Below are 25,185 nucleotides of genomic sequence, written 5' to 3'. Positions count from 1 at the left end.
TACCACTGCTACTACTACTACTACAATTAATAATAAATAAAAAAAATAATCCTAATAATAATAGTAATAATAATACAATAAAAATATATTCCTTCTGTAACTTCATTTTAAATATATAATTAAAAATAATTAGAACTAAAGAACTAAATTTCTTTGGCAAATTCCTGTTTTGAAAGAAATCAAACCAATTTGCTCACATTTCAGAAACAGTAAATTCTTGTAAGAGGCATCTGACAGCAGCACAAGAAAACTGATGTCAGTCCAGGTTTCACAGAGTTAAAGCAAATATGAAAGATGTGTCCTGCATCAAGCCTCCTCATGACATATTCATGGAAGCCCTACACATGACCTTAGCAGAGGTATTCACACATACATGCACATGTCACCTGAATGTACAGCATACACTATGTATTGTAGTGTGTGTCAAGACGTGGCAAGTTTGGCCTGAGATTGGCCTAAAACTTTTTCTGCCACAAAAATACTCGGTGCTGTACATAACTAAGGTTACTAAAGTTTGGATTTTACAAAGTGGTTTTGTATGAGGTACTTATCAATTGTCAGTGTATTATATACAGGATGTTTGTTGGCATGCCCCCAGAGAAGCAGGCTGAAGAACTGACATGGAAGTAAAGCAATGTTCTGCCCTGGATGGGAGCAGCAGAAAATCATGTTTTATCCACCTAAATTTCTTTTCCGTTTAAATGAATACTATATTTAGGATGGTTTCACCACTGTATTAACTGTTGAAGTTCCCCATCAATGCTCCATGTTGAAGCCACCAGATTCCACAGAGAAAAACAGTCATTAAAGCTCACTGAAAACTGTGTTCAGAGATGTTAAACTAGTGTTTTTCCTAATAGAGTCTGGCTTTGAAGAGCGCCATAACATTCTGACTCCCATCTCGTCAAATACCAGCGCTTGGTCAGTGCCGTTACACGTCAAAATATGATGCACTAGGTAGCCCTCCTGCATCAGTTTTGGGTGCTTTGAGACACTGTGGCAAGTTTTGCTTATTGCATTGCGTCATTTCAAAGTGACTTCTGTTTTCACAGGAAATGTACAATGTGTACTCATTAAATGCATAATCTCTTTTCAAAATAAACTTAGAACGTAGGTATTAAACTTTGTTTTAGGTGACCTTTCTTAGGTTTCGGTATCAAAAGAATGTGGTAAGGGTTGGCTGGAAATAAGTTTGTAATCAACATTATGCTATGTCATGAGACATACGTCACATGACATACATCACTAGCATAGTATGGTACACAGCCTACTAGCATGCTACACATACTAGCCTGCTACCTTTCTAATAAAATAACTCAACTGAATTTTGATTTCACACAGGACACAAACAACAGTGTCTCAGGTGAAAGTCTATACTTTGTTTGACCAATCCACCGCGCCATCTGCTCACCACATACAGACTTTCTCACTCTTTATACTACAGTAGTTGCCGGCTGCAACAAAACATGCTGCCGCCCAGTGTGTCTCACCAGTGCTTAAGGATGCCTCAGTGCGTCACTGTCTGACACCGAGGGCTACCACTGACTGTGTACGCGGTTCTGCAGCAAACAACCATGCCTATTCATGTGTTTGCGTTTTTTTTTTTTTTTTTGGTGTGTCAAGTTCAACATCATTGACAAGTCAGAAAACAGACTAATAAACATTAGAAAGCAGCATGGAGGCCTGAGAAAACTGTACGTTGCTTACTTCATTTTCTGTAAATTTTACTTCAGTCTCTCTTTCAAACTTGGTGCAGACTAAATTTGGAGCAATTGAGTGCTCCTCAGGCGGAGATGGATGGTATTTAGTGTTGGAACATCACTACATCTTGCCAGTTAAGATAAAAAATAGTGCATTCATCTCAGTGTTCTGTTCCCATCTATGCTGATCCTGATGGAGGTGATGAATAAATACCCATGTCTGCTGCAGAGTCATTTGACAATGTTAGCGGGTGTAGCTGGGTATTTTTTTTGCAGTGGAAAAGAGGCTTTACATTAATGACTCTTTTCGATATGATCTTTTGCATTCTGAGTGACATGCTAAGCATATATATGCTGAGGTTTAGGCATTAAATGACATATTTATACCCATGCTCCTTATGTCTACAATCCAACACCACGCTGGATTCATGTTTATTCATTCTCTTTTTCAAAGAGTCACTTGGGAGCTTACAAGGCAGTCTGCTTGCTTTTCATACCATCTTCGACCTTGCTATTAGGCTGTTTTTTTTATTGTTAATTAGAATATAAAGTAGAAAGACTGGCTCTTTATGGAGGAGGGTGAGATTTTGTTTTTGCGTGAACAGAGATGAAGACGGAGAGTGTTAGCAGGCGATGAAATATGACTGTGGGGCATTGTTGCTTGGTGCACCTTGTTCCCTGCAAGGTCCAGGATGCACGTGTGTGCACACACACGCACACACGCACACACACACACACACACACACACACACACACACACACACACACACACACACACTTTGAAATCATGCCTCCTGGATTGTGTGTACAGTTGCCATTTTTTGCTCTACAGCACACACACACTCTGAGATAAAACACAATGATTGCACTTTTGCGCCATCCCTTTCAGGCCTGTACGCTCTTCCTCTTTCACCCCCCTACACACACACACACACACACACACACTCCTCAGATGCAATGCTTTGATAATGGCAAACACACCTCCAGCCTCACACTCCCGCTGGGTTTGGCCTCCCCATTCACCTCTTCTCTCACCTCCCTTCTTACTCGCTATCACCCCCACCCCCCACTCCCTCTCCATCCCTCCTACCCCTTGTGGGGCTGTTGCTAAGGAGCCGTGGTGACTGGAGAGTTTTCTCATTGGAGGAGAGGAGAAGAGAGGAAGTTGAAAAAGGAGGATGGATGGAGGGCGTTGGTGTGTTTTTTTTTGGGGAGGGGGTGTCAGTGTAGCTGCAGGGACCAGTGGTTGGAGGAGGAGGAGCACAGAGTGAGATCCAGATGTGCTAATGAGGCGGTGTGGTGCATCGACATGGCCACAACGGGTGACGGAGGCATGGAGGCAGAGATAGGATCGAGGAGAGATACCAGAGAAATTAGGGAAAAATGGGAAGGAGTGATAAGCCGAGCAGAAAGGAGCGATAGAAATGGCACTGCATAAAAGATGGGGTTAAAGGGACAAAGAATGAAGAGTGAGTGAGTTTGGCTATAGATGGGGATAATCAACAATCAAAAATAATGAGATCATGTTGGCAAAGAGAACAAAGAATTGACGGGGATGAGAATAAAGGATAGGAGAAGAAGGCTAGAGAGAGAGAGAGAGAGAAAGAGAGAAAGAAAGAAAGAGGTAATTTAAGATGGGGAGGGTGAATGGCAGCGAGACAGAAGAAGAGAGAGAGGTCTAGACTGTACCCTCTCATTTATTTTGGCTGGCACAAAGGAACATTACCTCTGGACACACACACACACATGTTCTTGTATTGCTATACATGTGAGGGCCTGCCATTGACAGCTCATTTCCTAACCTTGAACTAAAACTTATTTATATGCTGAACCCAGACGGTCGTGGTCTCCGAGTTGTGAAGTCGTTTTTCTGACTTTGTTGTGTTTATGTGCTCTGAAGTCATATAGTGGGAAAAACATGGAAGCTACAAAGAGGATGGACTGCATTTTAATCCCAAGAGCGTTTAAACAAAGGGGTTGATAGCTGTTTTTTATATATTTTATATATTATAAATGACATTTTTCTATATTTTTATATTGAGTCTAGGTCACTCTACATGGACATTAGTTAATATCATATTACACTAAACATGTGATCAAAAATTATTATTTAATACATGAATTAATAAAAAAAGTTTCTTACCATTGACCAAACATTGACTTTTCCCGCCATGTTTATGCATTTATGACTTCAAGTCGGCAACTTGTGTTATAAAATAATGTTATTAATGTTAGTACGAGTATACTCGCCTGGCATTCTTTAAAGTTCAAAGTTTGAAGGCAGCATTACTCTTAAAAGAATCAAACACATACACTTTTCATAAATATTGTTTGAATAAGGCAATGTAGATTTTGCACATACGTACTGGTTACAATTCAGACTCCTGCTCAAGGCAGCATGTTCTCGTATATTGGGTCGTGATATCCTACAGAAATGCATGCACAATAATTGGTATTATATCATGCAAATTAACAGCCAACAAATGTTGAAATAAATTGGTCCTGTTGCTGCCTTAAGTTGCAACAGCCTTTAAATAAACTTTGCAGCGGACTGTGGTTATTTTGAGATCTGATGCTGCAAAACCGAACAAGTTCCAATCCACTGAGGAGCCTGTGCCTATTTTGGGAATGTACTCTTCATTGCCATTGACGCTTGCTGTTATGTTGTCATGTGTGTGTATCTCTAGGAAGTAGGTGCGGGGGAGGGCGCAGCACACTTTGAACTACTGAAGCCCAAAGTGAGCAGCGGAGGAAGTCAAAGAGAAAATTTTTTTCATTTTAAAAATCGTCCTAAACCATAAATTTGAATTTGGTGATAAAATTGATTTATTGTCCAGCCTTACTTATGTGTGAAGTGTGTGAAGGCAGTAGTAGAGACTTCCACTTCTGCAATACCAAGAATCTGGCTAGTAGGTTGACAAAAGCCTGCATCAAGGGCAGAGAGTGGTACTGTGGGTTACACTGAACAGCGCGATCATTGCATTGTCCTGTAACCCTCGATAATGATCTCAAGATTTCCCCCCAGTGGGTTCATAAAGCCGGACAAGACCAGGACATGTGGACATGGCTCACTAGGCCTTGACAACACCTGTCGCAACCTGAATTCACATCTTTATAGATTCTACAAAAACCTTGGTGAAATGGGTGTGAGGTACAATTTTGCATTGAATCAATGCAATGATTTGTGTAGTTTATCAAGGACATCCTCCCAAAGGTCCTCCGAAATCTCCTCTCCCAAGCTACATAAGTGTCGTAATTGGCCTTCCTCGTCGTTGGGCGTGCACAATTTTGTCCTCTTTGTCTTTTATAGGACATTCAGTCCTTATCAAGTATGGAAGCACACACACGCACACACAGACACAGACGTGCACACACACACACACGCGCGCGCGCGCACACACACACAGGTAGGCAGGCTGCAGTGGGGATTCAGCCTTAATAAGCCTTTTCCAGCGGAGCAGAGCTGCAGCAGTCCTGTCATAAGCCTCTGGCTGAGCCCTCAGAGCCGACCTAACATTTATTTAACCTCCAGCTGGCTGCAGCCCTCTCATCTGCTACACTGCACACTCACTGACTTACTGCTGCTGTCTGATGGCCTGGCTGTGTGCACTCAGACCTCAATATAAAGAGCTTTATTACCTATGGAAAAAATATGAGTAGTCACACTGAAATACCACAGATATATTGTTATGACTGCAACACAATAGAAACAAATGGTAAAATCATGCATTAAGCAATATGGAGAGGTAGACCTAACATGGTCCTTTTGTTGTTTGATTTTTCTAACACTACATTGGAAAAGCTTTTATGGTTGCGGTGAACAGATTTGGCCGGCTGCCAGCTCCCAGTGGGTGGGTGTGGTTTTGGACGGTGAACAGTGTGCCTGGAGGGATGACTAAATAGCCTCTTTGTATGTCATGAATACGTGATGTCGTGACAAAGGTGAGAGGGGACGTCTTTAGTGTGATTTGGATGTCAGCAGGAGGTCTTCAATATTTCACATCAAGTATGTAGAAGGAGGCTCTTTGTTAAGATGGACAGAGACACACTGCACAAGAAAACTGTCAGAAAGCCTCGCTGCAAACTGCTACTACTCTTTGTAGTTGTTTTTTAAAAATTGCTTTTGAGCTCTTAACATCTAAACTACTGTTAGTTTGTATAAAAATGTTCATAACGTAGGACAAACATTTTTTTAAAAATAAAATGTTTCATCACAAAAAAGCATTTTATTTTAACTGTCACAGTAAAGTATGATTAATGGAAACATAACAGACACACAAATCAAACATGTGACAGCATGGATCCTGGATCAGCTGTTTTCATTTTAGGGGTTATCAGGTGCAAAACCATGGACAGCAGCTCATTTGGGGAAGTCAGATATTTGCAAACAGCAGAGGACACATATTTCTACCTTTGAGCAACTGTATTGATGTAAGGACAGGAGAAAGGTCAAAGATAATGATGTGGAGAGAGCTGTAATATAAATTGGAACCAGCCAAAATGAATGCCATATGCATGAACACAGCCAAAATTTTAAAAAATGAAGAATGAAAACTGCGCAAAATGCACCAGACAGTAAACTGGCCTATAGAGCATTGTGCTGTGGTCTCCATTCACATGTGTTTTCTTCTGTCTAGACCGTTGGCAGTGTGTGTGTGTGTGTGTGTGTGTGTGTGTGTGTGTGTGTGTGTGTGTGTGTGTGTGTAAGTGTGACACATGAGGACAGACATGAGGATTGACCTCCTTGGTTTTTTTGTGAGACAGTGTTACAACATCTGGCACATCATGAGCCCTCCCGTCACCTCTCGAGCCCGTTTAGTCTTTCCTCTCTTTCATTCTGTTTCTCTCTTTGTCCTTTTAACCCTGATCTGTTCATGTTACAACCCTTTTACGCTCCACACCTTTCTCTCTCTCTCTCTGTCACTGGCATTTTCAAATCTACAAGTCCAATTCACTTTTTCTCGGCTCGTGTGGAAACATTGTATTTAGAGCCCCTAAAATAATCTTAATTGTTTTAATTATTGATCTTGTGGCATTTAACCACTTAATGTTTGTGCTACATATACGTTGGGTTTATCTGGTCCTATGATGTTTTGCTGTCTGCATCTTTAACCTCTCTCCCTCTTGTTTCTCCTCCCCCATCCAGTCTTGGCGGGTGTGATGGGCAGAAACTGACAGGGGGTAACGGGCTGATTGGGGTCCCCCCGCCTCTTGTATTTCCTGTTCAGACAGTATCAGCTGCAGAGGATTTGGATGGCTTGACATGATGTGGTTTTGGTGTGTGCTCTGCTCTGATTGTTTTGGGTGAAGCTATGCTGGATATGGTCACCTGGTTACATGTTGCAGATGCAGGCCAGAAAGATGCAGAGTTCATGGCTGATGTTTATCTTTTATAATATGCACCATCTGATATGATGCAGATGGAGCAGTTTAATTATATGATTCATCCCAGTGACTGTTGGTTCACTGGTTGGTTCACATCACAGTGGTGGGGTTTGTTATCTGCATTTATAAACTGTATGTCACGGATAAGTTCAGGATGTGGACCCAAATGCTGAACAAAAAGGCAAACAAGGGGGTTCAAACAAAAATCAAGCTTTAATGCTGATGAAAAATATCCAACAAACAAGCTTGTGACAAAAACCAAAGTATAATGAAACATGAATCAAAAACTAAACGGGAAATCAACTAGGAACACATTAGGAGGAACTCAGAAGTGGAGAAAATTGCAGATAACAGGGAGCCAATCACAATAGACACAGCTGGGGGAGGTGGACACAAAGAAGAGCAGGGAAACACAGGGACTGGCTTACAATCAAAGGTGTGGCAGGAACACAAGGGCAGAGCAAACCAGACAAAACCTGGATAGCAGATTAAGTCAGGATTTTCCAGGTATCCAGGCTGAATTTAGCCTTGACTTGGATGCATAAAAGCAGAGGCACATCAGTTACCATGGAGATTTTTTCTGTGCAGCTAGCCTGCTCCTGACCAGGCTAACAGCCAGGCTTGTTTAATCCTACATGAAAGTAGGCGTCCGCACTATAATTCAGCAGAGTACACTCACTGTTATCATTTTTATTGTTAAGTTAAAGGTAATGTGTGTGCCATTAATGAGATTCAAACCACGGTCAGGCAGTTAAAAGCTAGCACTCCTGACCACAACACCATATGTCCTCCTGTTTAAGTTGCTCTCAGAAGTTCAATCAATAGCATATACGTTTAGTCTATATTCGCAATTGTTGAGATGATTAGAAATGGCTAACGAAGTTGCAAAGGTGGTTTCAGTGATGAGGGCAACAGTCTCATCACTGACTCCCTCACCATCCTACAGATGGTAGCAGCTTTAGTAATTAGTCTTCATTGTATATTTCTAAAACATTCATTTTCACTGCAAACTTTAATGCAGAGTGTCCAACTGATTTGTAAAAATAAAAAGTATTTACAATGTGTCAGTGCAGCTGAAGTTAAAGGTAATGAGTGATGAATACAGGGTTTGATCTAAAGACACAGGCCTCATCAAAGGGGACTCAAACTCAAGACCCTTAATTGTAAGTCAGCACCATTAACCCTTTGAAACCTGAGATTGGTTTGATTTCTTTCAAAAACATGGGAAGAAGGTGACAGACAGCTTAACAAGAAATGGCCCAACATTGGCAAGACATTAGTAGAAAAGCTAGAAAAGAAAATCAGCTGAAAATAAGAAAAAAGTAAACGAACAAACAAACACAAAAAAACAAGAAATGCTCTCAAGAAAGTGCTGAAGTATTTATAAACTTTTTGATCCCTTTTCTGTAACGTTAAATAAATATTAAAATAAAATGAATATAAATATTGTTTTCTGGACATTTTATTCTCTTTTTGACAATATCTAATAATGCCCCCCCAGCTAATTTTCACAGAAATTTTCCAGCAATTTGCTTGCTGCCCTCTGCCCATGTTTTTGAAAGAAATTGAGCCAGTTTGCCTTTGGTTTCAAAGGGTTCAAAGCCAACAGTGTCAGCTTTGGTTTATTTGACCAATCAGTCAACTCTGCATCTTCTCCTTTCCCCTTCACAGCTTCCCTCCTCTGCTGTATCTTTCTTTTCATCTCTCCTCTCTTGCCTGACCCTCGGGGGAATCTTTTCACTTCTTTATCACCTGTCTGTCTCTCTGTCCGTCCCCTGTCCTCCCCTCCTGCTCTCCTCTTTTCTGTCCAAACCGGTAAACCTGCTCGTCTCCCCACTTTGTCTCTTCTCCCTCGCTCTCCATCCATTCCTTGCTCTTTCTTTCCCTTTTGATTTAAAGTAGGTCATTCTGCAACATTGAGCTACAGCTCCTGCCAAGCATGACATGTACATATACACACGTATCGCCTGGCAACCGTTCACCCCCCCCCATCCTCCATCCTCATTTCCTCCATCTTACCTTCCCTGGAGGTTGTGATGGTGCACAGGGCTGGCTTTGCAATCTGACACCGCTGTGTTTTGTCCCTGCTCCACTTCCATAGAGAGACCGAGGGTTAATTGAGCAGTGTTTTGTTGAGGAAAGGAGGGTTAATTTCACACATACATGCAGAACGTCCACAGATGTGCAGTGGTAGGGGAAGATCTTTGTTGCTGGAAACTGAAACATCCTAAAGTGTCATAGAGGAAGATGTACAGAGATGATCCATGTAGCTGATGGTTTATATTGATGTTTTGTGCCAAATTACAATATCTTTAACCCTTTGAAACCCGGAGAGACATCATTTTTCTTGTGTTGCTTGCAGACGCCTTTCACAAGTATTCAAACCTTTGAACCCCAAGCAAATGGATTTCTTTCAAAAACATGGGGGAAAAAACCTTCAATGAGCAGCTTGGTAAGAAATGTTGCACATATTGTGGGAAATTAGTAGATTTAGAAAAATATATTTAGGGAAAACCTAAAAAAATGAAATTATCTTACAGAAGTCAATTTAATTTTTAAGCACTTTTTTTCCTTTTTAATTTTTTTTTTCTAGTATTTCCAGGTAATTTTCTTCTAAGTTTTATAGACATTTTTTTGGCAAATTTTTGGCTAATTTATACCTTTGTCTCTCGTTAACTTCCCATGCTTTTGAAAGAAATCAAGCCAATTTCCTCTAAAGGTTAACACTGTTATGTCAATAAATTCCATAAAATAAAACTTCAGAAATAATAAAAACTGTAAAAGCACAACAGCATCCAGCATTCCAAATGAAAAGCTTGGTGGTCCAAGCTTTACACCATTATTTAAGACCAAGAAACAACAAAACCATTTTTATTTATTTTTTAAATTCTTTTATTTGTTAATTTTTTTTACATTTAATTTCTATTTATTTATTTAAATAATATAACTTAGACATCACAGGTTATTCTATGCCATCGGAAGGGGAGGGTTAGACAGAACTTTCCTTCTGAAGCATACCCTCAAAATTTGTAAAAACACTTAGTCACATATGAGATGCAATTAAGTACATATGATTTATTATGATACCCTGCAAAAAACTTGATTGCAAAAAAAGATTTTTTTCTGATCCTTCGAACGCATCTCAATCTATTGAGGAAAATGTCTGTGAGGCACTTTTGGGACAGAATAGACAAACTTAGTGTGCAAGGTTTCACAAGGATTTTTATCAAATGACCCATATCAAAAAAATACAGACTTGGTGTGCATAGGCCTCAGAGTTTTTCAGCAGCCAAATCTCATATCTCACCTAAACGCATCACAAGTCAGAGTTCATGCTTTCGAATACATTACCTCACAGCGAGGATAATGTTCTCCCAGATGTTATCACAAAATATATTTGATGTGATGGACTGCCCAGTGTGAGCAAGTTTGAGGTTTCTGCCTGTTGATTTGAATAAATAAACTCAAGTAAATGGCTGCCAGTAAGAGAGGAGAAACTATCTGCAGGTGTGCTTCATGCTTTAGAAAATTGTCGGTGATAAAGATAAGAACATGTGAATTTTACGTATCAAACATGAAAAAAACCCAAACAAAACAATCTGGTGACAGCAGCTAAAATACTATTTGGATGACAAACTGCAATGATGCAAATAATTGTGATCAAATTAAGAAACATCATTGCAATATTTCTGTGCTGTGCCAAATACTGAATTCACAAATTACCTCATTACACACATACATGATCCCAACACCTCCCACACTTTTCCCAATTATCCCACGAGCTCCTGAGAGCGGTTGTCATGTCAACGCCTTTAAAGAGCATCTATAGTGAGGAAATGATGTCACTCTCATATAGACATTTGCCCCTGCAACCTCTTTAGCATGTGACCCGTGACCTTCCTGTGTGTGCATGAGCTATTCATATGACATCTCAATGGGTGTGTGTGTGTGTGAGGCACAGTAATGGATGGAGTTCAAAGGCCATAGCTGGAGGGTGACGAGGTTGGGGATGTATGGGGGTGGGAGGTAATATACATGTATAGAGGCGACAGAATACAAACACACACACGGACACAAACACACACCTTCGGGACCATCATTAGCGAACTGGTGAGTGCTAGACCTGTTATAGATCAGGGAATTGCAGGTGATAGACTGGACATCAAAGTGCCCACACACACACACACACACACACACACACACACACACACTTCTTATTGTCCCATGAGGCTGTTGAAAGCCGTTCACAGAGAGCAGCATCAACAACATCAGTCCTTTCTTTATTCACCTCACACACTGAGTGCATCTTTACTGTTTACAGTCTGCGTGGAGACACACCCAGTTCAAAGCTGGACACATGTTTCTCCTGGTCATGTAGACAGAGCTGGCATACTGGCTTCTATTGTTCTTTTCCTGTAATTTTTAAGGAACACTCTAACATTTTGGAATATAATTACCCCTAAAGACTGTTTGGTACATTATTCTTTTCATTCTCAATGTTTTGATCATTTTGGCTGTGTTTGTGCATATGGCATAAACTTTAGCAAGATTGTGTATTTTTGTTTAATCTTGTAATTTTCAGCTCAGCTCCTACAATTAGTCAAAAGTACACTGTGGAAACAAAATTATTGCATTCGGACTGTTAAGTGCAAAAAATGCTGCACCGAAACCCATTTAAACTGCAGTATTTGATCCCACAGCCATCAAAGCATAAAAACATACATTGTATTATTTCCGGGTATCATTCTGGGCTTTTGCCTTGGAATTTGTCATTTTTACTGTTTTCCACCTGATGACACCTTTTTTTAAAAAAATAAAAACATATTGAGAAAATACATGCTGTTTCCACTTGGTACACTGTCACAATCAGTGTTGCTAATCACTGACATATCACAGACTGTGGTCATCAATCAAAATCATCCATCTTCTTTGCAGGTAGTATATTAAAAATGATCAATTTTTGTGAGTGTGTCAATGTACTTCCAAACAACGTGTGATTTTTACAAACTTGACTTCTTTATGAGTAACTTGAAGTCCATTCAGAAAGGATCCAAAATCCACTTGTGGACCAGTTTGGAACCACTGTGCTACAAACCAACATGCGATGTAACAGAGAGGCATAACCAGAATGTTAGTGGTGGTGGATACAATCTGTATACAGAAAATGTCTGGAAATTAGAAATAACACATTGTGAAGCTGAAAATATAAGAAAAAGTAACATTTGAAAAGCAATGAAGCAATGGAGCAATGAAACAATAAAATTTAGCAACATTCATCATTTTATAAGAAAGGTCTTTAGAAGGTTCCAATCTGTTTCTTTAATGAGTTTTTGGTTTCATGCCATAATCAGTATTTTTTATTGTTTTTCTTTTCTTTTAAAGATGAGTGTAGAATCAACAAACCAGGCTGTCAATATTGCACTTGCAAAGAATGTATGGCATTCTAGTGACACGTTCTGTTCCTCTGCAGGATCATTTGACAGAAGTCCCTTCTCTGGAGATGTGACGATAGATTTAGAGCATGACTAATGGACTGTAATCACATTAAGACCAAATGTTGCTCAGTGCTTTCAGCTTCTGTTCACCAGATTTACTGTATGTTACTGAGGGTCATTTTTTTACTGTACAGCTCTGTCTACTCTGTGATTATCTTCTTCCTCTGAGACTTCATTACTTGATCTCAAAGTAGTGTTAACAGAATGAGCTCGAGATGTAAGGTGTATTATATCAGCCGACTGATCGCAAAAGTGATGTATGTTTTTTAGGGCTAATTTCATTTAGATAACAGCCTTTGCTCCAGGCTAACATGGTAACATAAACATTGTTAAGTTATAGCAAACAGTCCTTTATAAAATGTCAGTAGAAAGAAGTCCTGTGGAGAAATCAGGCTAAACATGAAGCTCCACAGAGCAGCTGTGTGTCTGATGATCATACTTATCTTTCTATTAAACTCACTGTATGTAGTGCACAGCATGCACCACCAAGCTCAGCCTTTGGTCTCTATTGGTGGCACATGCAGCTGAGCTGAAAGACTCAGAGACACCTAGTGGTGGAAGGGGAAGCAAGCACCACGGGGCTGTCCGAGGTGGATGTGGGCTATTGCTGCACGCAATGTTTGAGGCAAGTGTCTTTGGCAAATCTTCCAAATGGCAAAACTCAGATGATTAAAAAGGTACCATTTTGCACATCTGTCAGCCTTCAGTTCATCTCATACATAAGGCTTGGGCAGTATCGCAGTATACCAGGACAATTAGAAATCCCGAATGTATTTTTTTCAATACCATCATAATACAGGCACTCCTCTTTCTGCACAGCATGCACCACCAGGGCTCAGTCTCCAGTCTCTTGTGGTGGAACAGGCAGCTGAGGTGAAAAAAACTGTGACACCTAGTAGTGGAGGGAGAAGTTACAGGACTGTAAACAGCTGGAGGCCAGCAGGCACAGAGCGACTGCAGGGAAGAACGTCATGTTTTTTTTTTACATCTAACTTGTTGAATTAAGGATTTATTTCAACCAAACTGGAGCTGGTGATTATTGGATCAGTGGACTAACTATCCAGATTACTAGCTAGAGTAACCAAGATGGTTTGTCTGAGTTTTATTTTATTTCTGTTGAGTTGAATTAAGTCTGTTTTATGATGGGTAATCACTTTTCTAGCGCTGCATTCAGACGCATATGACGCATAGGTGGCATAAAATGTCCCACAAACTGAAAGAAATTAGTAAATTAAGAAAATATTTATTATAATACCAAAAAAACTAGGAAACCAATGTCCAGAAAGCTATATTTGTAATTATCATAATTATATATTCAAAATTATGTTATAGTATTATTATTTTTAAGCACTTTTTTCCCAAGTTATTTCCTTCTTCTTTTTTAACTTTCATTTTATTTATTTATTTTTTTGGTTTGTTTTTGGGAAAGAAATCTATCAGATTTACTCAGGTTTCAAAGGGTTAACAAGGCAATTAAGCCTTGTCAGTCTCCCCTGACTGAGAGAAAGTATAACTTGCTGTTGTAGTTTTTGCTGCTGTGAAACAAGCTGACGAAGAGAGTCTCTGCTGTGCATGTCAGTAGTGTCACACAGATCTGCAGTCTTACTCACACACACAGTCTCCTCAAGTAGGGCATACTACTACTGTGCCCTTTGGCAATGCACTTAACCCAGTTAAACATTCCTCCCCCAGATGTTCAATATGTGCTATACCATAGTGAGAGGGGGGTGAACTGCTGAACATGTATCTGATGAACTCTTAAGTCATCAGATGGAGTTAAGGATGATGTAACAGCTTATAAATGTTGATATTTTGAAACTGTAACCACTCTAAATATACTTTGTAGAATGCAGCAGAGTACACTAAAAGATGCTTTTACATTCAGAAGAATTTAATTGCAAAAATTCCTCTATAAAATGTAACCGTATCCACAACAAAGCACAGCACATTTGTCTTCATTCCATTAGGTTACTGAGATCGACCCAAAATAGCCCTCAGTAGATACACACAGAGACCTTTATGATTTTTTGATGTTCACTAACATCTTGTCATACTCATACATGTTCTTGTGTTAGCCGGAGAAAATAAGGTTGCTGAGAAATGCAGCCAAATGAGACAGAAGCTCAGCAGCACCACCAGCATGCATGATAATGGCTACCTAAACCCTTCATGCCGCCTTGCCGTGCTGTATATAAGGTATGATCAGGGTGGTGGTAACAGTGCAGAAAGAAAGCGTATTAAAAGGACAAGCCAGCAGGACAGGATCATGGATGTGATGGATGTGATGATCTTACAGTGTGTCATGCGTGCGACCTGCTGCGGGAGATATAAAGAACAGTGTGCAGTAGTGAGCAGCTTACTCAGTGAGGAAGAGCAGTGGCCACAAATGTTGGCAAATTGGTAAAACAATGGAATTCAGGAGCTACTCACCCTTTGAGCAGAGGACAGGATCAGTGGCCATAAAACAGAGTGTTTTATGTCATTCTGTTGATTGTTTGAACCATGTGGATGTTATCAGCTATTGTTTATTTGTGGGAAATTAAGTGGGCATTATAAACTCTTTTATAGCAATGCTCTGGATTCACATTCAGTGGGCTAAAGGGATATACAACATATGATAGCAACAATTTCAACAACAACAACAACAACAACAACAACAACAACAACAACAACAACAAAACTCATAGCAATGGCCATTGAAAGAAACAAACTGCAATAAAATCAATAAAAAAAGGTGAAAGGGATTAAACAGCAAACGATCTACAACCAGTGAAAAAGGAAAATGCATAACAACACAACAGAAGGAAAAACTGTAAAAATGATGGCAATAAAAACAATAAATAATCATGTCTGTGAAAAAGCACAAAGCACTGTGCAGTAACTACATTATCTAGCATAGACTTAAAATGATCCACTGACATGTACTCATCTAATTTCAATAGCTCATGTAACGTGTTGTTTTAGTGCAAAAAAACCTAATTTAAAAAGCTAATTTACTGAGCTGTCAACTAGCCACTAGATGTTAGACAAAATTCCTGTGAGAATAGACAACAAAGTTTTATCTTATCTTATCTATATTTATACAATTCGATACGATCTTATCCGGTGAGGCACTCTCCATGAATTTTACACATTAAAGTAATTAAAGTCTAATAAGTTGCCTCAAGTGATGTCACTTGACAGTCGACAAGTCTGTAAAATAAAAAATAATCTGGAGGTGAGAGCTAGAAAAAGGTGAGCTTAGCAGACCTTTTGTAGACCGCTGCTTCTCTCTGCTGCAGGCTGGAGGCTACAGGCTAAATTCGCTGCTACTGTAACACATCTGACCCTCCAACTGAACTGTGTGCAGTCAGCAGTGTGTGGGCAGAGCAGCAGCTGTGTTTGAAAAGTGTTGTTTTCACAGTGAAATACGGTTTTGTTGTATTGACTGAAAGCTTGTTGTCATTGTAGCACAATCTGTTTTGGAGATGCAGCATGTTTTTGTGGTTTATATTCTCAGAGAGGCTTCTCCTCAGAGCTCCAGGCAGACTGTGTGTCAGTGTGAGTTTGTGTGTGAGTGTGTGCAGCAGCAGCAACACAGACAAGAAGGATACAAAGAGAGAGGGAAAGAGCATCCTATGATCCTAAGGGCAGCAGACGAGCTCTTTGAAAGCAAAAACACATAGTTGAAGAAACAACACTGCTGCAGACAGTCCTGAGGCGTGAGTGTGTGTGTGTGTAAGTGTGTACTGTCTGCTCGACTGTATTTACTGCTTCTTCCTGCACTCAGACTTGCACCCATTAATGAGCAGTCAGCACATCTGACTGGAGTCTTCTTCTTCCATTTATTTTATTGCAAACTGTCTCTCTTTGCACAATAAACTGGTTTAGATGTAAACAGATCTGGTTATTACTTTACAACACAGCGTGCCAGAGCGACCACAGATGTTGCTTGTTTGGAATAATATAATAACGGACATCTGTTGAACTTTTGCATGATGCTTTAACCATTTGAAACCAGAGCAAATTGGCTTGATTTTTTTTCCAAAACCTTGAGCAAGATATGGCCCCAAAATTGGCAAAACAATTGTAAAGAGTACAGGAAAATTACCTAAAACTTTAGAAAAAAAAACCCAAACAAAAAAACTAAAAAAAAAAAAAAAAAAAAAAGAATAAAATAAAACAAATAAAAAACAAAAAAGGAAATAAAAAACCTAATAACTAATAAAATAAATTTAATAAAAAATAGTTTTTGTACATTTTTTTAAACAATTACTAATTTCTTGCAACTAGTGGCTTATTTCTTGCCAAGTAAGCTCATTGCCTTTCCCCCCAGGTTTTTAAAAGAAAGTCAACAATTTGCTCAGGCTTCAAAGGTTTATACTTGTGAAGACATCTGAAAGCAGCAAAAGAAAAGTGATGTCAATCCAGGTTTTGAATAGTTAGTCAGATGAGGGAACTGTATGTGGTCATTTGTTCGTTCAAGAGGTTGATCTATTGTTTATGTGTTGCCTTTGTGTCTTGTCAGGTCTGTTGAGTGGTGACGACAGAGTGGCCGGACAGACGGAGGCTAAGTGTCCACATCAGTGAACGTAAGTCTATGTTTCTGTCTAATCAGTGCTGCATGTTTGACATGATTCCTCACAAGAATATACTGTGGAGACTTCACCAGCTCATTAATCTTTAGGAAGGTGGCCCAGCTTCTCATTTAACAATGGACTTAGTAAGTGTGTGCACATTTATATAAATAAACATATGTACTGATATAACTACTGGCTCGAGAGCTACAAAATAAGGAAGGACACAACACCAGGTTGTATGGAAAGGAATCACATTTCTTAACTCAAAAAAAAAAGTATGAACACCAAAAGCTAGGTCTTGCTGCAGGGAAACAGAGAGAGTGAGCAGAGCATGAAGCTACAGATATAGGCCCCGCCCACAGCCTCACAGTGCTGCTCTCAATAAGCTGTCAATCAATCACTAATCACTAGTGAGCTGCACCTAAAACCAGGAGCACACACACACACACACACACACACACACACACACACAAGTGAAGCAGGACAGGACATGAAATGGCATGTAATGACATAAATGACATGACACACAACAGCACATAAAAGTGGTTGGTTTAATTAGGCTGTGGCTCAGAGGTAGAGCGGGTCGTCCTCTAATAAAAAGTTCAGCAGTTTGATTCCCGGTTCCTCCAGTCAACATGCTGAAGTATCCTTGGGCAAAGATACTGAACCCCAAATTGGTCCCCATGCTGCGTCCGTCATCAGCGTATGAGTGTGTGAGAGGTTACTAGGTAGCAGGTGGCACCTTGTATGGTAGCCTTGGCCACCAGTGTGTGAATGGGACATGTAGATTGAAAGCGCTTTGACTGGTCAAAAGACTAGAAAAGCGCTATACGAGTGTAGACCATTTACCGTTTACTTCTAAGTAACAGGGATAACAATCTCTCTGATAATGTGTCAAAGGTTTTTTTTTTCCCTCTGTGCCAGTGCTAGCCATGATGGGAAGCATTATGTTTTCGAGTTGCATTTCTGTCTGTCCAAATAGGTCTTGAGGGAGTTTCCTCAAATTTGACACTAACGATTATAGAATCACATGACCTCTGTTTTTGGGAAATATTGTAGGTAATAGGTGGTTAAAGTATAACTTGACAAATTATGGATATGGCAGATTTACACCAAATTAAGATCACAGATGACCTCTGGGATTACTACGAATTATCAGAGGTCCCAAGTGGTCCAATGTATATAGGCCTTTTTTGTGTGTATTACTTTCCTGCAGTTGATTTTGTTTGTGATTTCTTTGACTGCAGGCTTGCTTTTACATTCAGTATTTATTTATGTGCGTGCAGAGCTCCCACTAGCTATTGAAGCACTGTGGTGCTGAGGGTAATTGTGTGTGATGGGTGTAGGGCTATTTTTGGGGCGTTTGTAGAGCAGAATTGGTGGTGCTGTGTTTGGGGAGTATATGGAGGTCAGAGAGATGGTTGAAGGGGCAGATAATGTGTTATTGCCTCTAGCTTTGCCACTGTCTCAGAGCGAAAAAAAAAACAGAGAAAAAATGTGAAAGATTTATATTTAGAACAAGCTTTTTCTGCAAGAGAAAGAGGGTTTAATTAAAAAAGAAAAGGTTCACCAAGACTTTATATCTGTCTGTCTTTTTATCATGCTAACTTAGCATAGATCTGTATGACCTACATTCACTGCATATACTACATGCAGTGAATATATAATTTATAAGAAGTGGGATTAAATGTAATGTATGTCACACTGATAAATGGAGAACAGCATAGATCCACTGTTAATAATACAGCCTTCCACCAAAACTTAAAAGGGTAGTTTGCAGTTTTTGAAGTGGGATTGTGTGAAGTACTTATCCACAGTCAGTGTGTAACCGCCAGTGGATATCAGTCAGCCCGTCCCCAGTTTGAAGAAGCAGGCCGGAGTAAGAGGTAAGAAATGCACCGCTGTAGGTGGGGTCAGCTGCAAGATGTATTTTAGACACCTAAAAAACAAAAAATAGATAAGCATGAGCAGGTCAGGCTTTAAGCTATGTTAAGCAGCCTTCATTCTAAGCTATGTCAGGATCTCAAATCGCTCTACGTTCTGACAGCCATCACTTATGTTTAATCACTGAACCTGCTAATTGCCAACCAATATAGCCATAAAACTAATATAGCCAAGTGTGTTTTATTTCTACAATTTTGTCATGTTTAAGTTTCCTGTTTCAAAGGCATCTGCATATTGTGAACACAACAAAATCTGAATTAAAATTGTAATTTCTTATAATGTAAATTGCAATTATAAGAAATCTGCATTCCTTGTTCACACAAGCTCTATGAGCAGTCAGACACAGTCGTAGATTTCGTTAGTACCTATGAACAGATTGAAACTATTAACGCATTGAGGAATGCCAGAACACACCTAAATTTCCTTCTGCAAACACTTAACACACCAATTCATTCTGCTCACATTTCTTGAGTGAGTCCAAAGGTGTTTAATATTTGGGGAGTTGAAAACTGCACATAGCACAGCAAAGCAAAAGCTTTAACTAATACAAAGCAGAAGGATTCACGCACACATAAATACAGACTGGCCCTGTTCGCAGGCATTGGCATTAAGATTCATATGTGCTCTACATGCACAATTACATGCAAAGCCATTAAATGGAAGTCAAGTGTGGAATTAGGGATTTTCCGGTTTTGGGACATGTTTATACACATGTAAACACACTAAAATGCACACTCAAAATCTGTATGAAAACAGTGTCATTTCACGACCTCATCCCTTTCCTCACTGTGTTTGTGCCTGTAGAGCACCATTAGCACTCAGCATTATCCAAATCAACACTAATGGAAACTCACAGTCATAGGAACAATGGGACAGTGGCAGTTGGTACAAAGACTGTGTGAGTGTTTGTGTGTTCTGGGATGGGGATAGGCATAATTGAATATGAATGTTCTCTCTGCATGGACAAAGAGGAAGCACAATAAAGCTGTACATGCACAATCCTGAAGGAAAGGATGACAATAAAAGGCAAAAATAAGACAACAAAAGATTCATCTGCACTATTTATTTTGAAGACATCTTCAGTATATATCCTACACTAGTGTCTGCAGTATGTGATCTGCTGTTACAGAGCTCCCTCAAAGAGCACATCCTTTTCAAATCTGCTCACACTGTTGTTATAAATGGTTCATTCATTCTCAGAAAGTGGACCTTGTGTTTGTAGCTGTAACATTAATACTCATCATGCTTGCCTTTGCAGTTTAAATGATGGTTAGGAATTGTTCAGCTCTTGCATTTTAGTTTCTGTCTCTTAAGAAGTATGAAACGTGAGGGTTATGATAAGAAAATAAGTCTTCAGATTAATTAATTCATTCTCCATTTGACCCCACATGACTGGAAAATGTAATTTCCTGCATTTATAATAAACTATCTGTAGTCTACTCTCATCTGAAATAAGGGAGTAAGTCATAGAATATTAAAGAACAGTTGTCTTAATGGTCTAATTTAGCAAATTAATGCAGTTTCTGGAAGTAGGTTAACATTTATGTTATCGTTCTTGGTCGTAATTTGCACTCTGAGCGTGCTTCTGGCAAAACTCATGGAAGGTCACTAAGCAGTGCTCAGTGATACACACTATACTGTGAAGCACAAATGAACATGTTAAATTTAGAAATAGCCCGCAACAGGCCAGTCTGTCTCTGCTAGAGCCTGTAGCACAGGGCGCAGAAGGCAGATGCAGACCAAAATTGCATCCATTTGTCTAATAGCTTCTGTGATGCACCCTTTGATGTAATGTTAGGGAAAATACTCAGTGTGTGTGTGTGTGTGATTATAATGTGTGCCTGAGGTTGTGCACCTTAAGCTAAATGAAGGTAACTCTGACCTGGTTGTGTATTTGCTAGTCTTTTAGGTCACCAAGTGTGTATGTGTGTGTGTGTGTGTGTGTGTGTGTCTCACAGCATGTGTAAACCAAACTATGTCAACTAGAAATGAGAAACAGCCTACAGTTGAGTACACCATCATTCTGTGAGAGCAGCTAGCCAGTCCAAAGCTGCCCGTTGTTAGTGTCCCCCAGACTACCCTGTGAAACCTTTAACCTACACAGTCAGTACATTTACACGCACAGTTAAGTGGAGCTACGGTTACAGCTTGATTAGACCATTTAATTGGACTTGTCCTTGTCCCAATATACAAGCACCGGGAGAGAGTAAATTTATTGACAGAAATATGTCAGACGCGATAGGTGAAGTTATTCTCTCTTTCAGCTAGCTGCTATTGGACCTTCTGCCATTTGATCTATTTTGTCACATACCAAACAAGTTAGAAAGCGGCAAATGGGTTGCTTAAAAAAGATGAAAACATGGATATGTTGGCCCTGTACATTTCATATGTACACTACACTTTACTTGGTACATTTTTCTTGTCTGTTTTCTTTCCTTCTTCTCTTTTTGTTTTTCTCTGCTTTTTTCTATGAATTTATGCACTCAGGTCAAAACCCAGCTCAGGCACTATGGAGCAGGTGCAGAACGCCTGGGCCAATACAGGTCTGGTTGAGGCATATACATGATAGAGTAAATCAACCCCCAACCACATTATCTAGGAATGTTACTTTGACTCTGAGAAATTTGATTTAGTACTATTTCAGTCAGACTAACATGTTAACATATATTTTAAAAGGTCAGTTTTAGTCGGACTAACACAATAATTGTACTTTTTCTTACATCATGATCCACTCCCATTTCGCTGAGCTGTTTTCATGATCAGGACTGTACCAGTTCCTTGTTACTGACACCAAGTGAACCCTTGAAACAGTACCATTAGGAATATATATATATATAAAAAAAAATGAGCTCAACATTTTATAATAGAGTGGTGAAGTTTGCCTTTCAGCACTTTCAGTTCCCTCGTCTTGAAGTCTCTGGGCTTTTTGAATGGGTTTTTTAATTAATATTAATTTGCACAAATGTGTTAAATAAGGTCTGTGGTTAACGCAGACTAAAGATATTTAGACGTTTTGTTCTGCAACATAAAATACGCTTAAAACCGATTTTTGAACTTTTAAGGTTTTACTTGTCTTAAAAGAGGTGGCTAAATCTGACTACAGTGTTTGTCGTGGACGTTAGACGTCATCACACCATCACAGAAACTCATTGAACCCACTTGTCCGCCTCTACAGCTTTACAGAGTCGCACTCGAACTTGTAGATTTATCAGTTTATAATATTTTTAGATTGTGTTTTAACGTGTTTATACAGTGTTTGTAGTTGTGACGTTAAAGTCATGTGGCCATGATGTAGTTCATGTATAGCCTAACAATAGCTTTTTGTTTCTGATTTCATTTATGCTTCAAAACACACAAAAGTGGCGTTCCTATGTGAAGATTGTCATTCTTAACCAAATGTGTAAGTATCATAAACTTCGTCACAGAGCTTATTTGTAGCGATAATCGAAAATCACATTTATAAATCCCATAAGGTTTTTGACGAGTGAACGAGTGCAAAACTGACTTCCTGGTTGGCCTACAATAATACGTCATCCCTTTGCCACTCTATTTTATTCTACGTAGTTTTTCATAGTTGCTGATTCTGGGCTTGAAAAAATATTTGCAGTACTTGTGATTAACATTTATGGAGGAAAATTCTGCCAACCCTTTGAGGACAGTTTTGTAGAACGGGCCCCAGGTCTATGCAGTCTGCAGCACAGCTGCGGTTTTCCACAGCCAGGTTAGGGCATGTGTAGTATGTAGCGTGTGACGTTCATTGAGCCTTATTCCTCGCCTGCATGTGCACTCAGCCTCTCAGTATTTCTGTGTGATATCATTTATAATGCACTGCAGTGTGTGGAGAGGCTTCCACACGTGGGAAGAAACATTGACCTATTTCAGAGATTTCACTGCCATTCTCTTTCTTCTCTGTCCATATCGCTCTCTGTGTCTTCCCTCTTTATCTTGATTTCTCTCTTTCTGTGACTTTTCTGCCGGGAACACATCTGCAATGCAAAGCAGATTTCTGTTTTAAGGCTCATTGTGGATTGTGTGGCATGCTCTTTTTAATCTAATCCCTTCCCTTTGCTCTTCTTTCTGTTTGGTGTTTGTGTGTTTGTGTCTTTATGTGTATGTGTGCATGTGTCTGTGCGTGTGGTGTTTGTGTGTGTGTGTGTGTGCTGAAAAGAGTTCAGTAATTAACAGAGATGGGGTTGCCCTGGTTAAGTTTCACAACAGCTGGGCTTCAGAGATATGAGTGCGTTATTGTATGTGTGTGTGCATGTATGCTGTGTGGAGTGTGAGGGTGTGTCGGGGTGTGTCTTCATCCATGTGTGACCATGTACTGTACCTCCCTGTGGATCTGCATCCATGCATGTTTTGTGTATGTGGTTGTGTGTGTGTGTGTGTGTGTGTATGTGTGTTTTTTTTTTTTGATTGGCACCTCATGCCAGCCAATGCGGGGATATTAGCTCCCCAGGGGCAGATTAGCTATTTAGTTGAATAGTGTTGGACTGACATACCACCAGATGGTTTGTGCATAATGTGTGTGTGTGTGTGTGTGTGTGTGTGTGGTAGGTGTTTGCAGGTTTTGGGTGAATCTGGCTACTGCCCCGAGGACAAAAAGCTGTTGTGTCCCCTCTGTTGTGTTATTTCACAGCTCATCGTTTAAAAAGACAAAGGCTGATTTGGATGAATTTGGAAGCAAGTAGTTTTTCTATTCATCATGAAATATTATTATCATAGAATTATTCTAATGGACCTCCACAGTGCTCCATGCTAATCACAAGCAGTTTGATGTAATTTTTTTGATTTTGGATCTTTTTATCATGAGAGGAACTGTAACATTTGCTGAACATCTAAATTAACATCAAGCAATGAAATGAGTAATTGAGCCAGAGTTAGCTTAGAAGGCTAATTTAATCCATAAAAATAATTAATGTTTAAACTGTAAAAATGGTAATTGCTAAAATGAGGGTCAAATCTCAGTGTAATCGAAGCACAAGTAGAGAAAAGTTAAAAAAAAGTAAATAATAATAAAAAAAAGACTCTTTACGGCAGTGCTATATCGAAACCAGCATTAACTAATATTAGCCACCTAGCCACCATAAGCTGCTCATCATACCACATGAAGTAGCCTAAGCAGTTTTGGGCAGTAGTGAGCTACAAATTAGAAGTTTAGCTACATTTTGCTGTAGCTTGCTGGTAGCTCAACTGCAGTTATGTCTGCATGGTGATTCAGCTATATTAGATTTTTTCTTTTTCTTTTTTGTGTAGTAAACTACTGAAACTATAACCGAATTAAGCCACTACTGTGATACCTCTTCCCCACCAAAATTAGCAAGTATGCAGGTTGTTAAACACGGGGAAAACCCGCTAAAAGTAGGCTATGAGTCCTTTCTCATTGCTAATAAAGCAGAGCTGTATACACGGCTCTGCAGCAGACATGTATGCTTTTCTGTGTGTGTGGGGGTTTATAGTGTGCCAAGTTCGTCGTCACAAACAGACTGGAGAACAGGTTGGTAAACAATGGAGAGCAGAACCCTACTGTATTAAGCAAAAGTGCATTTAATTGCTTTCGAGCTTAGCATGTCATTTGTATAAGACTAATGTTTCTTGTTGTAGTGTTGCTGTAATTAATAATACATTAATATTAATGAATTAGTTTTTGGAATTAAGAAATCCCAGTTGTGCTGAGTTGACTCAGTAACAGTTGACAGGGTGTGCCCACTGCAGTCACAGTCCTCCTCAGCTCCTCAGCAGTCTTTTGTGTTACGTCACATTCTCCGCCCTCATTTAGAAATGGCAACCTTATGGTAAACACCCACCCCCACACTCCCACCTGATTTTGTATAATTTATCCTGTTGTCATATCTTTGAGCTCTGGTGTGATGTGAAGCAAAGTGAAGGATTGATCCTGGTGGGGGATGGCAGCATGGGGGACAGGGATTAACAGTGGGCAGGTGGTCCTGGCATGGTTTCCAGTACACAGACCTGGCTGTCATGTGGAGGTGGTGGGGAGTAAATTAAAAAATCTTTGGCTCATGGGCTGGCTGCTGAATAGGAAGAGTTCAGACCACTGAGTGTAAAAAAACATGGATGTAATGTCTGTTTTGTCACTGG

At 39.6% G+C, this 25,185-nt stretch overlaps 1 protein-coding gene across 22 annotated transcripts in view; it reads left to right on the top strand.

The window, feature by feature from the left end:
* The window catches only part of nfasca (neurofascin homolog (chicken) a), a 181,898-nt gene that overhangs the window by 64,521 nt on the left and 92,192 nt on the right, over positions 1 to 25,185 (top strand). For all 22 annotated transcript variants that reach the window (XR_015777622.1, XR_015777627.1, XR_015777624.1 and 19 more), the window contains one exon: positions 17,088 to 17,151. The gene's annotated coding sequence lies outside the window, so the exon portion shown is untranslated. The remainder of the gene's footprint in view (positions 1 to 17,087; positions 17,152 to 25,185) is intronic.

Source organism: Plectropomus leopardus, chromosome 2, assembly GCF_026936395.1.
Source record: "Plectropomus leopardus strain MGB_pleo_1.0 chromosome 2, ASM2693639v1, whole genome shotgun sequence".
In the NCBI taxonomy this organism is placed as follows: domain Eukaryota; kingdom Metazoa; phylum Chordata; class Actinopteri; order Perciformes; family Serranidae; genus Plectropomus; species Plectropomus leopardus.
The sequence above is the reverse complement of the archived record's forward strand: the minus strand, read 5'-3'. Positions and strand labels throughout refer to the sequence as shown.